General features: G+C 41.6%; 1 long non-coding RNA gene across 1 annotated transcript in view; it reads right to left on the bottom strand.

The window, feature by feature from the left end:
* Nucleotides 1-23,139, bottom strand: part of LOC117243854 — a 54,857-nt gene extending 31,718 nt beyond the window's left edge. The window contains exons 1-2 of the long non-coding RNA XR_004495776.1: nt 22,732-23,139; nt 21,752-21,860 (exon numbers count right to left, since the gene is read on the bottom strand). This is a non-coding gene — a long non-coding RNA (uncharacterized LOC117243854). The remainder of the gene's footprint in view (nt 1-21,751; nt 21,861-22,731) is intronic.
* Nucleotides 23,140-26,025: the final 2,886 nt, after the last annotated feature.

The raw sequence follows: 26,025 nt of genomic DNA on the forward strand, positions 1-26,025 counted from the left end.
AAAAAATCAAGAAAAATTATATCAGGTCATTGGCTTCTTGCATATTTCTAAGGCATAGCTCTTAGTCTATATCGTTGCCATGCTTGTGATGGTGGAGGTGCCTGGACCATGCACTTTTCCCAGCCCCAGCCCAGTAAAAATGGAGAAGCCGTGTCTGGAGGAGAGCAGGGGCACTTTGGAAGTGCAGCACAGCACACACAGGCTGGGCCCCAAAGCAGCAGCAGCACTCTCAGAGACTCCCTCAGCCACCAGCACAAGGACGATTAGAGACAGACGTGCTCCCCGTGTCTCCCACCCACTCACTGCTCACTTGCTCCTCAAGGGAGCAAAGCAAACATATTTTCCTTGTCCCTTATAAACAGACCCCACTGCTGTCAAAACCCCAACCCATGAGTACCATGTGCATATGCTTGTGTGCACACACTCAGACTCCACCTGCTTCTCTCTACACAAGATCCCTGTTAACCCTCTGCAGAATGAAAAAGCATTTTAAGAACTCCTCAGATACATAAAAAGGATTGGTTAGAATGCTGTTTACTCATCCCACAATTGTGAAATCACACTGCATGTTATGGTCCAGGCTTCTTTCCACACTGGGGAGTACTGCCTGCCCCCAGGACAGGAAGATGTTTTTTTCACAGGGTTTATCTAGGTGGGTCCTCACCATATGGTATTTTCACCTGTCACATATGCCAGATGATGCTTGATGCTTAGCTAGAATTACTTTAAGAGCTGGCCATTATACTTTTACAGACAAACAGTTGTTCGCATTATATTCTAGTAATGTGGTGACTTGACACAAATCAGTGCAAATTAAAAGAGGAATGAATCTGCAGGGCTCTGTGCTGGCTAGGTGATGTGCTAGAGAAGAAAAAGTAGCAGAGTTTCCCTTGTGAGCAGACCATGACACCTTGGGACAAATCCACTAAGTGTTGTTCTGGCACCCAAATTATTTTCATTCAATCCAGTCTTGCCCATTTTCATCAAACCCTTGATAATGTGTGGAGCTTGAACTGTAAAAAGGTTACCCAGTTAACCCAAATAATTTTTTTGTGACACATATATCCACAGTGTCTGGGCAGATGAGAAGAGGGTCTCTCCTCTAACTGTGCCCACCTAGCCTTGTGCTAAAAAAGACCCATTTTGGGGTGCAAAGGGAATTGTGTATTGTTCATTTGATGTGCCACTTCACCACCTCTGGCTAACTCCAAGCCAGGCAGCTGCCCATGACACTGGTCAGGGCCACCTGATGCTGGCCCTGAAAGGTATGATGCTCTGCCCTGCAGTGCTGTGGGCCATGGTTCACTACCATGACAGTTTTTCTATTTAACCCTATACATTCTGACCTCCTTTGATCCTCTTTTTTCCCCTTTTCCAGCCCAGGGCATCTCTGACCATACTGGATTCCAATCCAAGTGAGAAGGGTTTTCTCTCTCAAAATATTGTCCAGAGAGACAACTTTCAGACAAAAGCTGTGTGTGAGAGCACAGCACTTCTCACCCACAGGGTCATTCTGAGCTCAGCAAATCAATGCTGTCTCTGCTGAGAAGCAGGAGGAAAGTCTCCACTGGCAGAGGAGGGGTGAAGCACTCACTAACTTGTCAGATCACATCATCTCATGAATACATCATGCAAGGCAGCTCCTCCAATAAAGCAGTTTGGCTCTCTCTGCTTCACCATCATGCTGGTGATGAGTTGGTAATTCTGCATATACATACCTTCTTTCCCTATCCAAGCCATGGGGCCTTTAGGCCAGATGTACCTGAGTGTAGGATGGTGTCATTGTGTGATTTCCCACGTACCTGACAGTCATTTGACTCTTTTGCTTTGTACCGTGTCTGTTCTCTTGGTACAATTTGCAATGAAACTGCAGCTCTATTGTTTTTTCCACTAGCAGGCAAATACAACAATCCAGGTCACACACTGCTCTAGGACAAATGTGGGGAGAAATGATAATTATTTTTGCCTTAACTCTCTGTATGCATGGTGGAAGCTACAAGTAGAAAATGTCAGCCCTCTGCTTCAAATTTACCTTCTCATTTCCATATATCTCCTGGTTCTCACCTGCATTCCCCTTCTAGCTTTGCTTCTGGAGGTTAAGAGAGCTCTGAAGATTAGTATTTTTTCACAGTTCTACAAGTATTGACAGCTGTTTTCTCCTATTGAATGCAAAGGATGAGTGCATCCTAAATTCTTATATTTACCCTGAAGCTTCCCGTTCACTTCCATAACACTGGCCACATAAATCCACTGAGAACAACCAGAAAAGTGGAAGCTTGCTGGCCTCAAATTTCCTGAGCTGCTCCCAGGGCATAGAAAGCATCCTCCTTGATATTTATAGGATGCCATTAATATCTAGGGATGAAATACAAAAAATAAACCTAAAAGAAGCCCAAGGAGTTGCAGCCTCTTTGGGTGCATCCACCTGCTCTGGCATGGGCTCCTCCACAGAGTGCAGGCAGATTTCTGTTCCACCATGAATTTCCATGGCCTGCAGGAGAACCTCAGGTTTGGCACCTCCACCCCACTCCTGTTTCACTGACCTTGGTGTCTGCAGAGCTGTTGCTCTCACATCTCCTCACTCCTCTCTCTGGCTGCCATTGCACAGCAGGTTTTCCTCTTCTTAAACACATTATTCCAGAGGTGCTCCCACCATCACTGATGAGTTCAGCCTAAGCCAGCAGTGGATCTGTTTTGCAGTCAGCTGGGATTGGCTCCGTGGGACGTGGGGGAACCTTCTGACATCTTCTCACAGAAGACACCTCTCTAGCCCCCCTCACTACCAAAACTTTACCATGCAACCCCAATACAATTCATTATTTGCAAAAATATTGCCATGATGCCTGGAGGAATAAGAAGCACTGAGGGCCAGGATGTCTCCAACACTCACAGATAAAGAAAAGAGAGAAAAATTATTGGGCTGCAGCCATGTAAAATCATTCACAACTCAGAAGATAATGGCATTTCCAGTGAGTAATTTACTTAATCTATAACCAGAATTACCTTTTGGGCATACTTTTTATTTTCAGTGGTTTTAAAGGACTGTTAAACCTTATGCAGGTGCCTAACAGTAGATGGGATAGAGATATATAACAAATTGATAAGAAGGTTAAAAATAAGATTAATGTAGGAGACATGAAAAAGGGCATTCACATATAAGACAAAGGCAACATCCTCAGCAATTCCTCCTTGTAAAAAAAGTCACTCCATAAGCAGCAAACGCAACTAAGCCTGCTTTGAGGTACATCATTCTACTACATTGTCCCCAGCTCCACTGAGGATTTTTATATTATTTCTTATTACAGTACCCTCACAGCAGGCCATGTCACATTTTTCACCTAACTTTGCCAAGGGCCAGAGGCAGCCAGCCTTGGCACACACAGTCACGGTGCTGCATCCATCAGCAATCACTGCCTGGCTGAGGGACTGCCACTCTCACTGCTGGCCACACCCCACTGCCACATCTTCACTGGAATTGCCCAGTTTCTTTCCTGGGTAGTGCTTTTACAGAAAATCAGACCTGGGTCCAAAGAAGGTATCCTGAAGTTAAGGGTAGAGGATGGATGACAGTAAATGTGCTTTTTGTCCTGTGTTTGCCAATTTTAATTTTGTCCAAATTAGGTAATTCATGTTACAAGGTTCTGTTTTGCCTTTTTTTTTCCTTTCTTGAGAAGCAGAAGAAGATTTCTTCATGCAAGGCAGCATCAAAGCTGCTCCCTATGAAGGGCTTTTGTACTTCTGCTCTGTTAGAAAACTATTTAGAAACTTGTCCTCCACCTACTTCATGTAGTGCTATGAATTTTAACAGGATGGAAAAACAGGTTGCTTTGAAAAAGTTGCAAATAGAGACCCTGTATGCTCCATTAACTCAAGAGGCAACACCAAATAAGACCTGTGGAGCATCTGACTCAAAAATTTCAGGGTAAATCACCAGAGTCACAAGTTAATTCCTATCTTAATACGTGTCTCAGGCACTAATCCTGTGTCAGGGAGGCATCCAAGTGCTATCCTGATAATACTGTGTAAGCAGTTCAGAGTGTAACTTTATTGTTCCACACATAAACCAGGCTTTGAACATCTTGATTCTTCCAATCTGTTTGAATTCATGGCAAGAATTGCCTATAGCCAGATCTGCTTGGCTGTGATCCCAGTAGCTCTTAAAGGTCAGGCAGCTGAGGTGCAAGGGGAGCAGAGGATGCAGGAGCAAAGGGAGAGACTCAGACATATAAAAAGAGTGTTTTCAGTTTATTACATGGCCTGACTGCTTTGGACCCTACAACTCAGCAACCCAAATGTGTTCTTGAGGAAAAACTGTTCTCATGAAAAATATAAAACTTCCTTAAGCACAGCCTTCAGTTTCTGAAGGATACCCAGTGTTTTAAAAAGCAAGCTCCTGGAGCTGACTTACCACGAAGGTTTAATACTGGTGGAGGCTCCAGAACCGTGCAGAAAGCAAGTTTCCACCTCTGCTGTGCCATGAATCCTGCTTTTCTAGAGAATGTGTGTTATTTTTTCCCACAAATGTGTCTGCAATTGATTTGCAAGTAATCACTTAGAAGAATGGAGGCCTGGTCTACAACACAAATAAAGGATAATAAATGGCAGACTTCCAAACTCTTCCTAAACCATGCACTTATAATCCAATCTTCTAAAAATTTGGACCAGATTTTCAACTGGAACACTGTCTCTAGCCAGTCCTTTAAATGCACATTTAAGAAGGAAAGAAAGATAATCCTGTGATTAATCCCAAGAAATGGATTCAAGGGGGATCTCAGGCCAGTGGCAGTGCTGGAGATTGGCTTACTGAGTCAGTTAATGTGGCTTAAATTGTCAGTGTCTCCATTCTCCAGAAGGGCAAACAAGAATTCACATCTCTTTGGTACTGTCTTAAAGTTTTCAGGTGTTTGAAGGGCTTTAGGACTGCCAGATAGAGATTGTGTATTGCACATTATGGTGGTTTGCTCAAAGTTTGAATACTTCCTTTGGTGAACAAACACCTGCAGAAGTGCCACCTGTCAAAGGCAAAAAACAATATTCCAGGAATGCAAGGACACAGAGCAAATGTTCCTCAAAGTAAAATATTAGAGTTACACAGAGTCACAACTTTTATTTTCTGTGGATGAACATCCAGCAGTTCTGTGCTCATTTGAAAACAGCAAACTTTTATTTTTCCACTGATTTAGCTTGAATGGTTTTTTCACTGTTACTAGACAAAGACAGTGAAGCTTACATTTTCAAAAGACTTCAAGGAAAATGGCTTTGGGCAACTCCCATTAACATCAAGGAGAATTGCAAAAGCTAAAACCTGAACACTGGAAAGTCCTGAAAATCTAGCTTTAGTTACAGGCCATAAAAAATGGGACTCTAATGAAAATCTTTTTAAATGCAGTAGCACGAACATAAAAATATATAAAAAGATGAGCTATAGAGAGAAACTACAGGGAGACAGTGTCTATCATTTTGTAGGCAAACTGTTTTCATAGTTAAACCTGTTTGTGCATGCTGGATGATAAATGCCTCCTGCTTTCAAGGAGTCCTTAAAAAGAAGAAAAAGACTTTTTAAGAGATGCCTACCAACTCTGTTGCCATGGCAGCTGCAAGCATCAGTGATAACCCAGAATTTCTAGGTTATAATGTGCATGCAACCCCATTAACAAGTTCCACAGCACAGTCCACGTTAGTGATAGATAAGGTCATCTGGTGGCTCAGTGTCACAGCTTGGAACTCAATCAGAGAAGATCTAGATTCAAGCAAGCTCTGTTTCTGATACACCCTGTTCCCACATGTTAATGATACACAGTGTGGAAGATGATTATACCTTCTAGACAAAAATTTTACCTGAAGTTTGCAGGCTGCCTGTGCTGCTGCAGTCTGCACTTGAAAGGTAAGAAATGGAAGCATGGAGAAATCAGAAAGCTGGGCACAGAGAACTTGAGATCACATGCAAGGAATCAAGAATAAATACTGTTCTTTTGCTGTCTCTCAGCTGGGTGAACGTTGTTTTCATTACTCAAGCGTCAGCTTTTCTAAAAAAAAGTCACTGCCAGATCCTTGTTTCCTTTCACTTCAAATCTGGGACATGCCCATCTTTTTTAAGGCCTCTTTGGAATCAGAGGAGACAAGGACAAAGCACAGAAGGGTAAAAGTTGGAATTTTTCCTACAGCTTAATCTCAGATTCACCACTGTGAGGGAATTTCCTACCAGTCATTGGTGTCTCATGCCCTGTGTCTTTGTAGGAAAAGGTACAGGGGCTCTCTGCTTGCTAATTCTTGTCTCTTGCCAAAGCCTTGAGAAGCACCTGCAGCATCTCCAGGGCAACAGTGGTTCTGGAGAAGAGCCACCATCCTGCCCAGGACACTCAGAGCACTCCAGTCCTCCATTACCTTGTTTCTGTATCACCCTTTCCTGTTTGGAAAATTGAGATGATGTTTCCTTTCCCCCTTGCTGTGTGCTCCCTGTCCTTGCTCCATCAGCTGCCTCAAGCAGGAGCTGTCTGCAGTGGGAGTGATGGACCTGCTAAATAAATCATTGCAGGAGGCTGCTTCCTCCCAGTCCCATGGGCTTGGGCCTTCTTCTCCCTTGCACACCTGAATAACAGAGAGAAGGAAATGAGTTCTAGTTCTGGCTCTGGAGTACAGTGTATATGCAACTTCCCACTCTGTTTGGGTGGCTTCATTTTTCTGTTGCTCTCCAGGTCCATTACTTCCACACATTTTTTCAGACCCAAAGAAGTAATTTATTGTTATGTCACATAGTGCTTAAAGTAAATGAAAGGATTAATATGGCTCATTTATTTAAAGCATATGGAAATAAATGTTCAGATTGTTTGAGTGAGGGAGGAGAATTCCTACTTACTGACAACTTTACATAAATCTCAAATATCTTGAAATACATACCACTGAAATATTTTGAAACATTCTGTGTATCTAAATACAATTTTGTCCTCTTATAATGGAGATTTCCATAAGTGGATTTATCATCATACTGACTAGACTAGAGAAACATGTTTGTTTTACACATTTTATTATTCCATTATTTTATTTCAGAATTTTGTGGAGAAAAATCAGTTTCTATGGCAAAGAATTAATCTAATTCAGATTTTATCCAACCTAAACCAGTCAGTTTTGCTGTTCATGAATTTTTCTCTAAGGGATACTAAATAATTGCTGGTCGTCTTTACTCAAGAATTCTCTAATTGACATTAAGGTCTGATTCATTACAACAATTATAAAGCAACACTTACGTATTTTCTGAAGCCATGGTGGCAAACTCCCACTATCATTAATACTGGATTTTCGCACTTCTGAATTTTCCAGGATTAAAAGTTGGATCCAGATCAGACTTATTCATTCAGACTTAAATATTCAGTTAAATCTCTGTCACCATTAACTATAGTGCAAAGAGCTGATGCATGTATGCTCCTTTCATACTAGCTGTGAGAATACAGATAATATCTAGTTTGTTATACAAACTGACACTGGAATATTAACCCATAAAACCCACGAGGAAATGAGAACCAGGAGAGGGAGTTTTATGTGGACAAATACTTTGTACTATATGCCTGTATCACTTTTTATTTTGCATCAGAAGCCCTAGAGCTGGAGTTATCGAATTGTCCAACCTCAATCCAAATAACTTCTTAAATTAACTCTCAGGCTTGGTAGTATATATCTTTCCCACCATAATCTTGCTTAGGATAGCAAACAGACCTATTATAAAAACACCTCATGTATGCAAAAATGTGAAGGCATGCCAGCACTTCTTGGAAATGGATCCAAGATTCCATTTTGGTTAAGATGAGAGGGAAGAACGTCAGTCACTTGGTATTGCCTTAAGGCAACATTTAAGAATAAAAAAAAAGAAAAAAGATGCTGTGTGATTGCTGAAATGCATGGGCGGACAATGATGATTTCAGTTCCTCAAATAGCTGCGCTGTAGAACAGGGCAGGATAAAGATAGAGTGCTCTGAGATCCCCTGGTAAAAGGCATTATCAGTGGGATGAGTATTTTAATTGCTTTCATACTGTTGATTTCAAACTTGAAACCACCAAAGATGCATCACTCTTGGTATGACAGAGAGTTCCTGTAAAGGAGAAGAAAAATAGAAAAAATACTCTTCACATTTGCTGTCATTTTCAATTCTTTTCTTTTAGCACTCTTCCTTCCTGCTGCCATTCTCTTCCTTGCCCTTATTTCCACTGAGTAAACTAAAAAAAGACCCTAATTTAAAACTTTGTAGAGAATGAATGGAACAGGTTCAAAGAAAAATAAATACCCAGCTGGGCTTCTTTTCTTCCTACCACTAAATAATACAACATGCAAACCATTCAAACAGTTGAAAAAAACTACTTTTCCTAATTATTATTTTCATGTTAAGTCCAGTGAGGTGAAGAATAAAAAATTTCAACAGGCTGCAATGCTCTTCTGGAGAACAACAACTATTAAATTTTATGCAGGTAACAGACTTGAAGTGCTCTTTCCAAGGAGAAAGGACAGATATTACTGGAAGAGTTTTTGAATGTTTTCATTGGATAGATTTTCTATTTTACCAGTGAAAGCTGAGAACACCTGGACCTAAAGAATCCAGGATTTTGAAAACTGAACACCTTCTCCTCTCCCATCCCTCATCCAGATTAGGTAAACCAAGCAAATTTTAATTCTGTGCCAGAGAATGCATTAAACACTAATATAGCCCCTCAGATGCTGCTTGCTAAAAATCACTCATACTAGGATTAGACTTTAAATATCTCCCATGAAGACCCTGCTTAATCATCCAGCTGTACTGTGCTCAGCTGCCTGGATTTCCTTCCCTTTAGAGCACCCTTTTTGTTACTTAACCTGCATTTTCCAGGAGCAGTTTAAACCTATTGTGTCACACTCTGCCTTTGATACCTAATGAGAATAATAGCTCTCCAGTGTGCAAGGAAGACAAGCCTGGTGTTGAGCAAAGCCTGAGGGCTGCCCCTGAGAGAACAGACACAGCTATTATCTTTCCTGTGAAGACATTACTGTTCCATAGCTCCAGGAAACATGCAGTAAAATGTTCAATTAAAGTGGATTACATGTTCTTAGCTGGTCAGCTATAATACCTAAGCTTGAAAATGTATTAAGGAATCCAGGAAAGAACAGTGCTTCTTTGCTGACCTCAGAATTCTGCCCTTTATGTTGCGGATGCATTTTGCTTTCATGTTCCTTTGCAAATTTTCCTGGAAGTAATCCAGTTTTACAGAAGACTGCTTTTACTACAAACATTACTTCCTGCACAAAATCTGGTCTGAATACCTTTGCATTGGCACAACTTAAGCTGAGAAGGGGGAATCCTTTACTTCTATAGTCTTCTACATTACTGTCTTGCAATTAATTTTTTATTATGTACATCCATTTCTTTCACTGCTCTCTAGTATGGCCCCTCCAAATATCCAGGCCTCAAAACCCTTCCAGAATGAGTTATCTGGGTATCTCAGTGTTCTCTGTTCTGACCCATGACTGGTTCTGTTCTGACATGACATGAGAGGTGCAAGGCAGCAGAACATTCCTGTGGCACACACCTTTATTTCCTGCTGTAGCTACATGGCAGTTTGTAAGGGCTGCAAAAGTCATGCCTTGTTATATGGCAGGGATTGCTTTCCACTGGCTCCTGCAGCAACTGTTACTGGAGGGAAAGAGCACGATGAATGTTAAAGTGAAAGAAATAAAGCTCAGTTGGAGCAAGTCCCTGAGAGCCCTCCTCTTTATTCAAGTTCAGTGTTTTAGGAAGTCATTACAATGAGCCATCCCAAAAACCAGCTCAGCAGAAAAATGTATTTAACTGAAAGCCATTGTATCCAGCTCTCAGGGCAGACACAGCACACTGTGTTAATTCAAGAATTAGAGCTCTTTGTTTAATCCCCTTATTTCCTCCTTTCAGCCTGGCATTGTTCCTTCTCTCACTCCCAGACACACACGGAGAGGCAGGTCCATTACATTCACCCCAAGGCCCAGCAGAACCCTGCCAGCACATCCCAGACTTATCCCTCCACTGCTTCAAGCTTTCTAAATGCAACAAGTGATGGACTGCAGCTCTTGTCTCTAGAGGAACTGCCTAGGAAAACCACTCCCTGCTTTACTTTATCACCATCTGGGAAGATCTCTCTGATTCACAAGCTGACATGGAAGTTCGATTGAATTTTTACCCACTCTCCCTCTTAATCATTTTTAGCCAAAACCCCCTGAGGAATAAGTGTCCTCACACTAAAGTAAATCTATCAGCCAGGGTTGCTGTGTCTCAGCGTGGAGTGATATACAGAGCTGTCTCCATTTCCTCCTCCTTCTGACTGGAATCTCAGCTGGATACAGGAAGACATCAGGCCCTTTAAAATCCCCTCAGCATCAGAGCTGCACCCTTTATATGGAACTGGCTCCTGTAGGAAAATTTAAACACTTTAAGGTATCTTTTAAGAGGTACAGAAAGTGGAAAAAACACCACAGATGATAAGCAATCCAAGGCTGCTCAACACAAACACATCCTGTTGCAATGTCCATTTTTTCAAACAGATGCAACCACCTTCCATTACAAACCTGCAGCTTAAGGTTGGAGGATGCAGCTTAATAGACCAGCAATCAATATACATCTTGTATGATATGGCTTCACTTAATGTAACTGTGGCTGCAAAGGGAAATTTGCTTTGGAAGTCAGTGCCAGAGACACAAGTTTACCAAATAAACTTGTGTAAATGTGTCTGTGTGCACATGTGTTCAAGTATGTGAAGGAAGGCAAGTTCATCTCATGGCAGACAAATGGTAGGTGTCATGCTCTTTTTTAAGTATTTTTTTCTATGGGTAACATTTCTCACATTGTTTAGAATTATTTTACCAAAAATTAATTTAGAAAAATAAAGACAATATCTTCCATTTAGAGTATTTCTCATACTCCAGTACATCTCACTCCTACTCTGCCAGACTGATCTTTCTGCATATGCAAAAGTAGCAAATAACTGAACTATGTAGTAGTCAATAATTGATACTTTCTATTCCAAATGGAAGGAGAATATGTCGGTTCCCAGGAATTATGGGCTAGTTCCTTGAAATGTGTGAATTGTAAAAATGATCCATTAAATCAGAAAATGTTATCACACTTGGGAAAAGAAACAGTGACTGCTGCAAAGGATTTCTGCTTTTTTTCTTCTGTAACAGTGAGCTTGTCAGAACCATAAGTGTTTGCAGTAATGTAACTATGGGGATGAAGTCACACAGCCAGAAAAACTGTGGTAAAGATAAGGCTGAACACTGTTTTCAATGCTGTGAGTTATAAGGAGTTTATGGAAGGCAGGCATCCCCCTCAGATTTTTGGAATTTTATCACATTGCTAATACAATATCTCTGAGAGATCCTACAGAGTTCCAGAAAGATTTATCAGGCTCATGATTTCCAAAGTCACTATTTTGTTATAGAATGATGCAGTGTTGTCATTACTGACCTTAACACAACAGGAGAATTGCACAGCCACAAGCCACAGTGCCAGGGTCACTTCCCACGGGAGATGAGCCAGATTTTCTAAGGGAAGGGGTAGCTGAAGCTCAGGGTACATGTATCCAGAATAGACTCCATTGGCATAAGCTCTGCTGGCATTTAGTTCAGTAAGGAGTCCTTTATAACATTACAGTGAGATGTTATTGTAGCTTTAGTTAAACGCTGCATTTTCTCTTAGCATGAGTTACCACAACATCAAGCCATTACTATTAGTTAATGAAAACCCAACACTATGGCACCAGAAGCTATTATAACATTTCCTGGAAAACACATATGATATTTCCAGAAGGCATCCTAAACTACATTTTTAACTGCTTTTCATTCCAGGAAAGAAACACCACAAGCAATAAACTCTTATAAACATTTTTTTTTATATAGCTAACATTTCAGAATTAGGAGAAGAAAATAGAAAAATAAAGAAAATGAATAGTCTCGGTAGTTTTCTCTTTAGCTGAGATTTGCTGGAGAGCATAGGGTCTCAGAGCTCTCTAAGAATATTTAGAACTTTTCTCTTTGCAAGAAATGTAGCTGAAAGGGGGAAGACAGGAGAGGTGTGGAAGAGGCTTTCACTGGGCAGTCTGTAGTTCCAGCATCTCTGTAAATTGCTTACTTACAAAAGAGCCATTTTAGTTCTATAAACCCAGAGTGATTGCAAGCTGCTACTCAGCATGTGGTATTTGCAATGTGCTGTCTTACGACCCACAGCCTGGAGAGAGGCTGAGTAATAGGTGAGCAAAGTGATTCCTAAGAGCAGAGTGAGCAAGTGACACAGCAGATCTCTCAGACTGTCCTCATAGCAGAGGTTCTCTAGACCTCTGATCATCCTCCTGGCCTCTCCAACAGATCCATGTCTCTCTTGTGCTGGGGACCCCAGAGCTGGATGCAGCTCTGCAGGAGGGGTCCAATGAGGGCAGAGCAGAGGGACAGAATGCCCTCCCTTGCCCTCATGCCTACAGTGCTGTTGATGCACTTATGCACTTACTGTATTTGGATAATATTTGGATTCTGGGCTGTGAATGCACGTTGTTGCCTCGTGTCCAGCTTTTCATCCACAAGAACTCCCAAGTCCTTCTCCTCAGGGCTGCTCTCAATGAGTTCTTCTCCCAGTCTGTGCTCATGTCTGGGAGGCCTTGAGGGACTCCAATGAGCTGATGCCTACAGCAGCCTCAGGTTACATGCACTATTAAAGTGTTGCTTACTGAAAGCATCAACATTATTATTGTGAACCATCTGGCTCAGGCTTCCTGGATAAGTTGCTGAGAAAAGGAGACTTAGCCCTGAGAAATACTTCTGCATACCAAAGACTCCTGAGGAAAGGATCAAGAGAAATCAGCAGTGGTTGATTCCCCTGCTGTAGTTATTGCTTTTTGAAGCTGCAGGGGAATAGATGTATGTACTCTGAGAACAGTAAATCCTAACAGTCATGAAGACTGGTCAAAAAATGAAAATAAGAGAAAAAATAATTCAGTGGGTTGTGAGCTAACTGGCAAACCAGCAACCTGCACTCATAAAATGTTAGGTTTTGATAAGGATGGCTGCTCCACAGTCACTGTGACACATGAGGGTAATACAGCCCTATCTGGAACCACAGGAAGAATTCAAATTCTTGTTAATGCTCAGCAAGTGCAGGCTGGCATTGAAACAATCAAAGATACCCCTGGAACATTGGCAGGCTGACCTGAAGCTGGGACCTCCAGGTTCAAAAAGACTGTGCTGTCCTCAGCACTGGGTTTGAAAGAGATGGTGTCACGAGTGGCACAGAGGGCAAACACATCCTCATCCCAGAGGAAATATGATGCAATGGCAGTCTGTGGTCCTCACCAGCCTGCAAATGATTGAAAAAAGATCCAACACCAATAGAAATTGTTAAAGATGGGATTCAGCAATCTGGGTCAAACTTTGATATGGTTTGCAAAACCAGTGTTCAGAGAAGATACTGGGAAAGGAGTCTATGTGGTCACAGAAATTCAATAAAGCCTTGGCTTCATCTCAAAACGGAGTGATTTCATCAGTCTGTGAATTGGTTTTCTGGAGCACAGCAGCTCTATTCCAAATCTCTGATGCAACCCTGATCAAGGTCCTTTCCTTCCACAGGGATCTCCTTCCCCTACCACATTTTGTCCATCTTCCCTGCACAGCTTGCAGAGTCTTTGGGCCAGGATTGTCTGTTGCTACATGACCAGTGACGTCCTTGTCAAAACTGTTTTCCAGGCACCAGCCTCCCACAGATAATGGAGCACAGAAGAGCACAGTGACAAAGCTGCTCTCTGTGCAAAGAGCTTATGCTAAGCTCTGTAATTAAGACATATGGGGCCTTATCCACAGCTTAGAGAAGTCAGTGGAAACACTGTCTCGTAGGCTGGATGACAAGATGGTGATGAAGCAGATTTTATTTTAAGGAATTTTCTTTTTCTATTTGGGGATATTCTGAGGCTTTAAGAAGAACTGTGCTGCTAAAATGCATCAAAATGAAGAAGAGAAAAAATTAATAAAGTTAAAAAAATATATCAAGTTATAAATGGGCTTAAACTGAGATACAAAAAAAAATCACAAACAGAACAAATGAGATTCATGTTAGTGGGTCACTTCTTTGGGTTTTTTTATGGCTTTTCTAAGGGTTAGTTTTACTCAAAATATAAATAAATCCTCTTCTTTGCATATGGACATTAATTATCTTACGGAATAGAGGGTACCAATGGATCTAAGAAAAAGGGAACCTGACCCCAGATGATTTAATTTTAAGAGTGTTATTATAAATCATTATAAAATTGAAAAGGACATCAGGCAAGTATATTTCAACAGTAGAGAAAAATGTCAGTATGCCTGTGGAGAGAGTACCTGGCTGGACCACTATATGACAATATTTAGTAATTTCTTAATGTGACAGTTTGCCTGTAAAGTGAAAAATATTGATTCCTCTTTGGTTTTGCAAATCAGTGCCCTTAAGTGCTCTGGCCAGAAACTCATAACACAGCAATACAAAAATTAAGTTCGAGGAATGAGTCTGGCCCTAAATGTTTTCAAAGCAGGGGGAAGCATTTTTCTTGCTCACAAAAAGACATTTATTTAGGTTCTTAGTTTCCTGTCTTGCAAGGTATACTGTTGAGTTTCTGAAAATAAAGTATACAGTAAGCATGGTCTGTTGTAACCCAAACAATTACAGTCATCACAACAATAAATTTTTAAACAGTTAGGTAATATATAATAAATAAAAGATGAACAGGAAAGCACTCACAGCTACTCCCCTAATGCATCTGGAAAGTAATTAACTTTTTTTTCCTCTGTTAAGAATGTAATGTATTATACCCTGGCAAAGGAGGAGCCTGGCCATGCATCCCTGATGAGGATTTATCTGAGGTTGGACTCAGAGGGAGCAGACCTGCCATCCATCCTGCCAGAGCACAGCATCTCCCTGTCCCTGCTCCAGCACTGCCCCTTCCCCTCTGGGCAGCAGGTGCTGGATCAGGGGTGGCAGAGCTCTGGGGGGACACTGGGATGGGTACCAGGATGGGTCCTGCCCACTCAGGGACACACCAGGGCCCTGCTTTGCGAATGTGGCTCAAGGCAATGTTCACAATCGCCTGCCAAGGACTAATGAGAAAATAATCACGGCAGGAAAGGAATTACAGACACGCTTGGAGGCCAGCGGGCCTCTCCTGGGGTTCCTAGCATGTGGCAAAGCATAAATCTTCTTATTGCAGGGTCTGGCAGGGCTGCCCAGGCACTGGAACACAGGGCTGGCATCATCTCGGGGCCCTCCTGGGCTCTGTGTGGTGCTTTCACCCCAGCCAAGCCCCAGACAGCCAACTCACTCACTCCCCCACCAGCAGGACCAGAGGGAGAATCAGAGAATCACAGGGGTCAAAGGTGGAAAACTTGTGGGCTGAGATAAAGACAGTTTAATAGGGAAAACAAAAGCCATGCACACAAGCAAAGCAAAACAAGGAATTCATTCACTGCTTCCCATGGCTGGGCAGGGGTTCACCCATCTCCAGGAGAGCAGGGCCCCATCCCACTTATCAGGGACTTGGGGAGAAAAACAACATCACTCCAAACATCCTTCCCTTCCCTCCCCAGCTTTATACACTGAGCCGTGGTTCAGACGGTCTGGAATATCCCTTTGGTCAGTCTGGGTCTGTCCTGGCTGTGTCTCCTCACCAGTGTGGCAGTAGGAAAAGCAGGAAAGGCCTTGGTTCTGTGTAACAAAAATATCTCTATATTATCATCATTGTGTTCAGCACAAATCCAAAACACTGCCCCATACCAGCCACAGTGAATAAAATTATCTGCAGCCCAGCCAAAACCAGCACATTCTGACATTTCCAACCATGATGAGGGTGCAGCAGGCTGGCAGCTCCCTGGGAATGGGAGCACGGGGGTCCCTGTGCCAGGGACAGCAGATCTCTCCCCTTCTCAGCCAGGAGCAGCCAGGGACATTGGGCACTTCCCTGGGAGAGGGCAGGACCAAGGCTGGGCTGGGATGTGAGCTCCTGGTGGCCATGGCTCAGCCAGGCAGTGTCCCATTAAGGACTTTTGGATTAGGTTCTTTTTCCCTTTGAACTGAAGATTGACGAGAGGGAGGCAGTTTTCTCTCGTTCGGACTCAGTTGTTTATTCTTTTCTTATCAGCATTACAAGGTACAAGGAGCTATGTACACTATGATAGAAAGGGGGTAAAATGGCTAACAAAGATCTTCTTCAAGGTCTTTTATATGTCCATTTACCCAATTAACAGATTCCAACTAAATTATTTTTCTTAGTGACCCAATGACCCAACACCTGTGTGCTGCTGATAGTATTTTCTATCCAACCACTTACTGCTACCCAAAAACCCCTAGGAGAAGAACATGAAGAAGAAAGAAGAAGGGACAAGAGACAGCACCCTAAATCCTCCATCTTGTCTCTGTTCTCTAAGCTACTTTTTCACCCAGTGATTTAAGAAATTTTCTAATCTACTCACACTTTTTCTATCTAACTTTGCTCTCATGTATCACCATGAAAACATGCTCATGAATTTCATGTCATATGAAATTCAGTGTTTCTTTGAATCCCAGAACTAAGTATTAGAAACAAGGGCACACACTCTGTATCTCAGACTCCAAGAAGGTAGGCCCTGGGGAGCGGGAGGCCAGCCCTGCTGCAGGGCTCCAGGGCCATGGGGAGGTGCAGAAACCCTGGGGACAACAAAAGAACGGTCAGGGCTGCCATGAGCTTTGTCCAGGTCATTTTTCCTGGTGGGAATGGGAAGAACTCAAGAGTGTTGCCAGAGACACGTTCAGTGGAAACTCCCATGACTGGTTTGAAAGGAGGGAGTTTGCCTATGTGGGTAATGCATCAGCTTTGGCATTTACAACAAATAGCACGAAATTGATGTGCTCTGAGGTGTATTGCAAAATCAATTACTGCTGGAAACTTTCAGAGAATGGAGATGTTGCTGAGGGGGAACTTTTAGGACCGTCAGAAACCTAAATTCATTTGTATTTTTCTTAGATGATCTCATTGACTGCTCCTTTTTAAAGATTAATGATGCTTTTAATCCATTGTCAAAGATACTGGTGGTAAAGGTGGGTGATTGGAATTAATTTAGATAAAAAATAACTCACACTAAATGCAAATTAAACCACAGGCTGATCAAGACTCTAGGTAATATTTTTAGTAGACAAAACTAAGGTAGCTTTCAAAGGTAGCTACAGGGGAACAGATGATCTGATGAGTGATTTCTCCTGTCTGATTTTTGCGGTGAAGACACAGGGAATTGCTCCATGGCTACCCACTTCCTGGTCTAAACCAGCTACTCTTGCAAGTCATTTAATTTATACTTAGAGAAATCAAGTCACAACCAAACACTTGAGGGCTGATTAATTCCTGGAACATCTGTTGGAGGCAGGCTATTATTAGACATGAACTTTTGACACAATCTGCAGACATAATCATACACAGAGATTAACCTCTCCTCAATAAGCACAGTCCTGCTCTGCATCCGGAGCGAGACACCATGACCCAGATTCCCAGCTGTGGCTGAGCAGCAGCACAGCCCAGCCCCAAAAGGCAAAAAAGGCCTGACCTCAACTCTCTGTGTGCTGGTCCAGTCCCATGGCAGAAGTTGGAGCAACCTGTGCCAGCTGCCGACACAGACCGAGGTCTCCAGGGGACACAGATGCCACAGCTGTGACCCCTCCATTCAGTCATGCAACAAAAGTAGTCAGCAGGAAAAAAATGAGTTTGAGAGGGCCAAATCAGCTCTGAGCTCCTGGGATATGTCCCCTTTCCTGGCTACAGCACCACCACACTCTCACCACATCTGCCGTAAGGAGAAGCTGCAGATTGTCTGTTAATAACGAAAATGGGCCAAAGATGTTTTGTTGCATAGACGTGAACTTTGCAAAATATGATGTCAGATGTTTCCTGCACCTATACATGAACTACACCTGCTCTGACTCTGCTGTCTGTTTTTCTGGCCCTAACTCTAATCCTAATGCTGAGGTCCCCAGCACCATACATGGCCCATGCCTTAACACACCTTTTCCAGCCCCAGTGTCCCTGCAGCTGTTGGCTGTGTGGTGCTCTGAACCCAGCCCTAACCCTAAAGAACACTAATGAAGCCTCATGGGAACTTGGGGCAGAGGCTGAGATCCTCATCAGCACTGGGAAAGTCCATGGCTCATTTTGATAACCAAACCTAATCCACATAAATTAACTGCCTTCCCTTAAATCTGTGTGATTCACCTTGAATGCTCTGCATGATTTCATCTGTGTATAGCTTAGTAACAACTGTCTAAGGCTTTCTCTGCATATCCATCCTACACGTAAACAACTCTTGTAAAAACACTGATAACATCACAGAATTCACCCTGAAAAGGCAAACAATCCTTAGATACATCCTCCCACTTCTCTGTACACATATTTTAAGGAATGGTCTGTGCTCAGCCAGCTGCATAATTTAGTTTAATGGGGAATGGTCTAATTCAGTCCCACAAAGCCAGGGCTGTCCTGTGACTCCTTTGCTCATGGATGTGCCTCTGTCCCAGACTCCTTTGCCTGAGTGTTCCAGGCATATCACACTCAGCATGACCAACAGTGGAAAGTCTAACAGAGGCACTTAATATAAGGGCTGAGGCACAAGGGCATTTCCAATGCCTGGTTTCTCAAATTACTCAGTACCCATTTATGCTGCTTACTACTGCATTTAAAAATCAATCCCCAATCATGCCTAAGTGATGCAGAGGAAATCTGTGGCCATGGAGTCTCCAGTGTCTTTCCCACAAAGCCTGCCTCCTGCTTCCTCCCCTTCTGCCTCTCAGACCCTCCATTGTGTGAAACAGTTGTTCTGTCTCTGACTGATTTTCCTCCTTCTGAGGAGGGCAGTTCAGCACTCTAGGAAATGAAAAGCTGATGAAGTTCATAAGGTGTTGTATGAAGCTGTTTGGTCCTTTAACAGAATAACCTCTCTACAAATATCTTGCTTGACTACAATATTTTTTTTCCTTTAAAATTCTTTCTTGATTTACACTGTATGCATCAGATTGGTTGTAATTGGATATGATATAATTAGCATACAGTGGCTATCTTCTCTTCCCTATTGTCACAATATCCCCTGGCACTAGTGAGAGCACCAGCAATGAGGCTTGACATTCTAAAAGCCTTTTTATTTCCCAATGAAAAATGGTATTTAGGCTATAATTAAATTTAAGCATACCCTCAGTGGACTCCAGAGTCCACATGCACTTTTGTTCTATATAGGTTCACTCCCATTGACTAAAATCTGCACTTGGATCACAGATTCATTGATTTGAAGCCTTGGTCTGAGCCTCTGGTGCCTTTTATTTCCTTTATTAGCAAGTAGCATATTTTCAATAAGATTCTTTGCTCCAGTTCTTGCAGATACCTTCCCATTTGAAGCCACTCACAGCAATAATGGTATGATCATTTTCTGAAGAAATGTCAATTATTATCTCTGTCTTCAAAACTCGAGAAACATTCGACTCCATTCTAGTTCTTAGGCAATCTGGTATAAAGGAAATTGTTTCCAGATTTCCAAAACATTTTCTTAACCACATATTTTTCAATCAATTCTCTAGAAGATTAGGAGGAATTTAAATTTTTCAGTGGCCTCAGAGCACTATTAGCAGTTCCTTTCCTTTTGCACCAGATGATTGCCTCCTGAGATGTCTACCAAAATCCAGAAATGATGCACAAGGCTGTGGTAAATTCTGTTTGATCTGTTTATACTCATACATATTTCTCAGAGGCCAGGCTCCCATCCAAATACTCTCAGACTATGCTGGAGGTATTTAACTGCAGTGTACAAACCTACGAAGAATGAGAGCAGGTCTTGCAGAATAGTGAAATACAGAAACAAAAAAAGAAGCTGCATGTCAGTGGGTTAGGAAAATAAGACTTTTTTAGTTCTAATTGTACATCTCATGGCCATCATCATCAAAAGTGACCCTGATTATCTCACCTCCTGTTCCTCTGAGTTGCAATTGAAACCATAAGGGAGGTTCTCAGGCCAAACCAGAAGTCCATCTATTCCTGAATCCCTTGGTGTCAAGCTGGAACAGCAGCTTGAGAACAAAACACCAAAGCAGAAAAAACGGAAAGCAGGGACTTTTTAGGCCTGAAGTGGATTAGCATCTTGATGTTTAGCAACCAGGGATGGAGTTTTCATCTGTGAGCTTGTCTAATTGCTTTGTTAATTTATACTCTTGGCTTCTGCAACACCCTGTGGCAGTAAGCTCTGCTATTTAATTACGCACTGTGTGGAAAACTCTGCCTCTTCTTTCTTTTCAAACCTTAGTTTTGTGGTTTTATTTGAAAGCCATTCCTTTTGGGATACAAGAAACAATTCCTCTTTTCAGTACCACCTATATTTTTTGAAATCACTATGCATCTCATCTTTTTTTCTTCATGGAAAACAGTGTATTTAGTTTCTCATTGTACAGAAACTATTCTGTAAAAACAGTACTTTTGTTGGCTACTTTTTGGTACCAGAGGAGACAAGACTGGAACTGTAAAATTTAGATGCATCACTGCTTTACTTGCTGACTTATTGATATGCTTTGCTTTCCTTTCCTGTTTGGGGGGGTGGGTTCCTGTTTTTTCCTTCTTTTCTTTTTCTTTATTAAAAATTTGTGGTACTCTGTAGAACTTCCCTGGAACAGTGAACCATATTCACAGAGCAACTTACATTGATCTGAATATCTAATCCTTGAATAACAGTATCTCATGTGGGGCTTGTCAGGCTTTATGTATAGGTGGGGTTATTTTTCTCCATGTGTATCAGGTTCTCCACTGATCAAAAGATAATTTCACCTGCTGTTTTATTGTCCATCACTCAGCCATCCTCCTGCAAGTCCTCACAGTCAATTTTTGTTTTTATTACTCCTCAGCAAAGGCTTCTCTTTTCCTCTTTGTTCTCCTTTCCAGATCATTTACTAATACACTGGAGAGCACAAGCTCCAGCACAAATCTCAGTGGTCACCTGTTGCAGCATTTTCTCTGCTGATAACAGAGCTTTTATACTCAGCTTTATTTCCTGTCTTTTAATCAGATATCAGTCCATGAGATGAACTTGACCCTTCTACCTCACTACTTAATATCTTCACGTATTTTTGGGGAGGGAACTTTCAAGTGTGCTTTATCAAAGGGTTCATCACTGAGTCGTTGACTTCATTTCTTCTAACACTTGCCTGCATCACAATGAGCTTATCATATGGAAACTGCTAAGACACAAGAAACCTAAAATTTGACAGATGTTTGATATCTCCAGAAGTGTTGATTTATACAGAATGTGGTGCCTCTGAGATGTGTTATCCTTGCTTCATGCTGCATATGTTTGGATGTGAATGCCTATAGGAATGTGTGTCTGGCACTCAGATTGTTTCCTATGCCAAACTATTTTTTGTTTTTAAATATTGGATGATTTCAACTAAATTTAACTTAGATATAAGAATTGGGGAAAAAAAATACTCCTTCCAGAGCTGTGAAGAAAGGAGGGCTGAGGTAAAGAGATAAATTCTCATGGTGCTGCCATGGGAGTGGGTATGTTTAAAGCCAGCACATGTTAGAGCACATTGTTACACATCAGAGAGTGAGAGAAATGGAGGAAGAAGAATTGAAGAGCAGTTGGTATGAATCCTTCAGCTGTAGGGATAAACTTGGGTCAGATCTTATGACAAATTAGATACCAGGGGACACAACCACCAGTCACAAGAGGCTTTGAAACAAGGTTTTGGTCACTCACAGCCTGTTTTATCTGATGGTGTCCTTGGTGTAGACAGCTCAGCTCCACATATCCCAGCAGCAGAGAAAGATGGCAGTCTGTACTCCTGATTTAGCAATTTGGAAGACATCTATCAATTATAAAAAGAAAAGTGAGAGTGGGAGAAGAAGTGTTAGGGAAAATTTGTCTGTATTTTTGCATTTTGCTTTGTAAAAGAGACTGATATATGAAAATAACAGTGCCAGCAAAACCAAGCCAGCATTATAGGAAGGTAAATAGTAAGAATAAAAGAACTAAGAAAAACTGAACAGTTCAGTGCTTCATCAGATTAACAGCTGTTTTATTTGAGGAATGTTGAGCCACATAAACTGCACTACTTCAATAAGTTATTGATGTAATTGTGATGATGTCAGTAAGCAAACTTGCCATAATTTAGATCTGTAGTGTCTTCACTTTACTGTATTCCTTTACCTGGTGCAACTATGGAGCTCTTGCAGGTTGTATAAGAAGTTACAGTGCATCACTGGTCTTTCATAACTCCTATTTAGAAACCACTACAAAACCATAAACTTATATTTCAAATTCCATCTTTATCTACACAAATAATTAGCTTGCTTTAATAAACATCAATCAGTCACATCCAATGGAAGCTGAGAGGAATGTGGCAAACTGAGTACATGAAATTTCATGTCACAGAAAAAAATGCAGATTCTGGGACACTGAAATGTTTGCTCATTCATCTCAGTTTCAATAAAATATTGCACTCCGTAACAAGGTTCATTTTAACATTTTTAAACAAAACATTTTACATTTCATATTATAAACATCTTCTCTTTTGGAAAGAAATGCAGATTTTCATTGGCATTTTGTAACAGGTTTTTACTGCAAAATTGCTGGTTTCATTTTCGCCCCCAAAAAAACTGTATTTGCTAAAAATATCATCAGCTGGAGATGATGTTTTACACTTCCCAAGGAATTGGAAAAAAAAGTTATTTGCATACCTCTAGAATTCAGAGCTCTTCGAAATCATGTCATTTTTGAAGTTCTCTCTTTGAATTTAGGAATTTTCCCTCAGACTTGTCTAACTAAAATAAGATGCAATGTCATTAAAATGCTCAGAATTTCCCACACACCTGCGCAGCACAGAGGGATCCTCCTGAGAAGAGAATTTTTAACTTATGACTAGAAATAGAAGCAGTGCGCTGCGAGGGCGTTTTCTTTATCAGCGAACACTCCATTCATGTGGCAGCACAAAGGAATGAACGCGCTCGTGACAAAAACACCACCAGTGTTCTTCTGTGTTTGTTGCATCCTGTCTTCATAACTTCCCAAAACATTTTCTGCAACCCTGCAGAGGCTGGGAAGGAGCTTGTCCCACAACAAAAGGATTCTCGGAAGGAATTGTCTTTGTCAGCCAAGCAGATTTTCCACCGTCCGGCTTTGCCCTCGTGTGGCACCTCCTGCTGCAGATACAACTCCCAGGCTCCCTGCCAGTCGTGTTCCCAGCTTTGTGCACTGGCACACAGTGCCAACAGACTGTTTTCTGTTTTCCTGCTTCTGCTTAGTGTGGAGGATGTGCCTTTTTTCTCTATTTGTCATCCCCCTCATTCCCTTTCTGCCGAATTTTCAGTTCTCCCGAACCTTGATTACTCCTGAGCTGGTTTTGGGGTTTTTTTTTTGCTAAGAAATGAGGGGTGCACACACATTTTTTCATTGCTGGCTCTCAACAGCTCTAGAGAAGGCTCAGGCAAGCTGCCACCTTCTCCTTCTGGCACTCATTGTGCCCACAGCCAGTGACTTACACATGGGCATCTGGCTTTTCACATTGTGAGCACGATCTCCTCAGCAGAGTGGGAAGGAGGATCCTCAGTGTACCCTCACAGTGTGCTCTGCCCTTTTCAGGGTCTTTGGATGACCACAGATGGAATTTTGAAAAGGTCTGGATGAATAATGCATTTTTGGTTCAGCTCCCAATCTGAGACACTGTGGGTGGGGAATGAGAAAGAAAATTTTAGATAAATGTGGAAATGTTTTATTTGATGCATAAGGAAGTGCTGAGTCGTGATTAGTGTTTAGCGTTCCTTTAAATAATTGGGACAATTTTTTAAGAAAAAAATAATTACATCCTGAAATGAAAGAATGTCAAAATACTGTATTTTAAAGGCCAGATAAAACATATTTATATCTTTAATAGCATCCCCGTCTTTTTACTTGCAGAAACCATTCATCATATTTATCTAAGCATTCACAGACAGCTTGTCCACCCAAAAAGGGCTTTCATTTTTGATTAATTTTCTTTTCACCTGCTTAAAAGCAGATATCTCACTGTGAGTCAACATTGGCATATTTAATCACTAAGGCACTTAAAAAATCCCACTCTTCACCAGCAGAATTCACAAGGCTTCAACCACATTTGCCTGTGGTACAGAGCAGCAAGCACACTGAGGGTTTGCAATCAGCAAAGGGAGCTGTGCTGATGACATTGATTGTGTCTGGGCAATTGCAACCATGATTTTCAGTGTACCCAATACAAAAAACCCAATTATGAATTCATGCCTCTTTTTATTTTTTTTTGTTTCATTTATCATTCCCTAAATCATAGTGTTCTTAAAAATTCCACCTATTATTTTATTTGGGAAAAGTTGACTAAGGAAGTTGGTAGTTGGACATGACCAGCAGAGCTCCTTCTCTTTTCCATCCTCTCCCTGCTACAGATACTGAATATCTTCACGATGTTCCAGACACTCTGTCCTGCTCACTGTTATTTTTCTGTATTTTGAAAGTGAAAATAAGGGATTTTCAAGCACCCCTGCGCCTCTAAAAATGGCAGCAGTAGAAGCTGGATACAAGGAATTAAACCAATTGCCACATACAGAACCAAACTGAGAAGACAGGTTTTGTGTAGTGGTCACTGATGGATTGTTGGCAATGAAGAGCTCCTAAAAGCCTTCCTGCCAATACTCAGTGTGAATAAAGTGTCAGGTTTATGCTGACTCTGAGAAGAAAAGACTAAAGTCTTTCTCATGTAACATCTTAAATACATTTAGCAGCTTCATGCATAAAGTGACTGAACTCTTCTGGTTCACAGCACACTTTTCTATCTCCCACTCGTACAGACTGGTAAGATTCAGCCTTGACACCCTGCCAGGCGCAATATTGAGAATTCTATAATTATCAATCTAGTGATGGCATTTAAAAGCAAATGCATTATCACGCACAGAAATCATCTCATGTCCCCTACAGCGTGTTCCACAACAAGGGCTGTCGCTTTGACTATAACTCTGGCTTTATTACACTTAAAGCTCTTCCATCAACAGACTTCCCCAGAAAAAATAAAAATTCTTTTATTCAGAAAATAGCATGTAGTCTTGAGTGGCTGTCAATGTACCTAAAGGTCATATAATGTCAGAGTCATTATTTTCAAATCATCCACACTCATGAGCCATACTTTGCAAGGCCAGCTATCTAAACAATAATAAACACAGAGCGTGCATGGTGCAGCATGAAAATTTGTGCTTTATCATTTAAGAAGTATGGAATAGAAGCAGAAAGATTCCTCCCAACTCCTCTCAATCTTGTGCAACCACTGTATTCAGCAGACCATTATATTAAGTGTAATTAATAGCCTGACCCCCTCTTAACCAGCACCTTTTTCTCCCTCGCCCCTTTGGTAATCCAAGGCAATGCATTTGCAAGCCAGATTATCCATTGCAGAGCTGCCAGCTCTGACACACCCTGATATTTTACCCTGTCATGGATCAAAAAGATTAAAAGCAACTTTAAAAAGCACAAGTTATGACACTAAATCCAGTAACTGTAGCCTGTCTGCTTCAGCTCAGATTTGGAAACTAAGTAAAGATTAATGTTTTGAATGGTATCTGAATTAATGTTCTGTCAACCAGCTGCAGAGACAGGGCTTGCTGTTTTCCCATTTGTTTTGTTGGTTTTAGTTTCCTTAATGCAGATAGTTTTTGATCAGTGTTTGCAGCCTCAGGAAGTCTGTGCTCCATCTGCAGTCCTGGGCATTGTTAGAGCTGTTCTTTCCAGCCACACTCCAGGTGGGAGCCACGGGTCACTGCTTCAACAGGTTAACGTGACTGACACAGATCGCACTAACTCTAAGAATGATTACATTTATTTGCTGACCTGCTTCCCCCGTAGATTAAGACATACTCCTACCTTCACCTTTTCTACCCTCCCATTTCCTCTACCTTAAAAAAATAAATTGGTTAACAGATGTAGGCAAGTGGAAGGTTTCACATTTCACTTCTCTGCCTTTTCTCAGTGACAAAAGC

This window comes from Parus major, chromosome 1 (genome assembly GCF_001522545.3).
Source record: "Parus major isolate Abel chromosome 1, Parus_major1.1, whole genome shotgun sequence".
NCBI lineage: Eukaryota > Metazoa > Chordata > Aves > Passeriformes > Paridae > Parus > Parus major.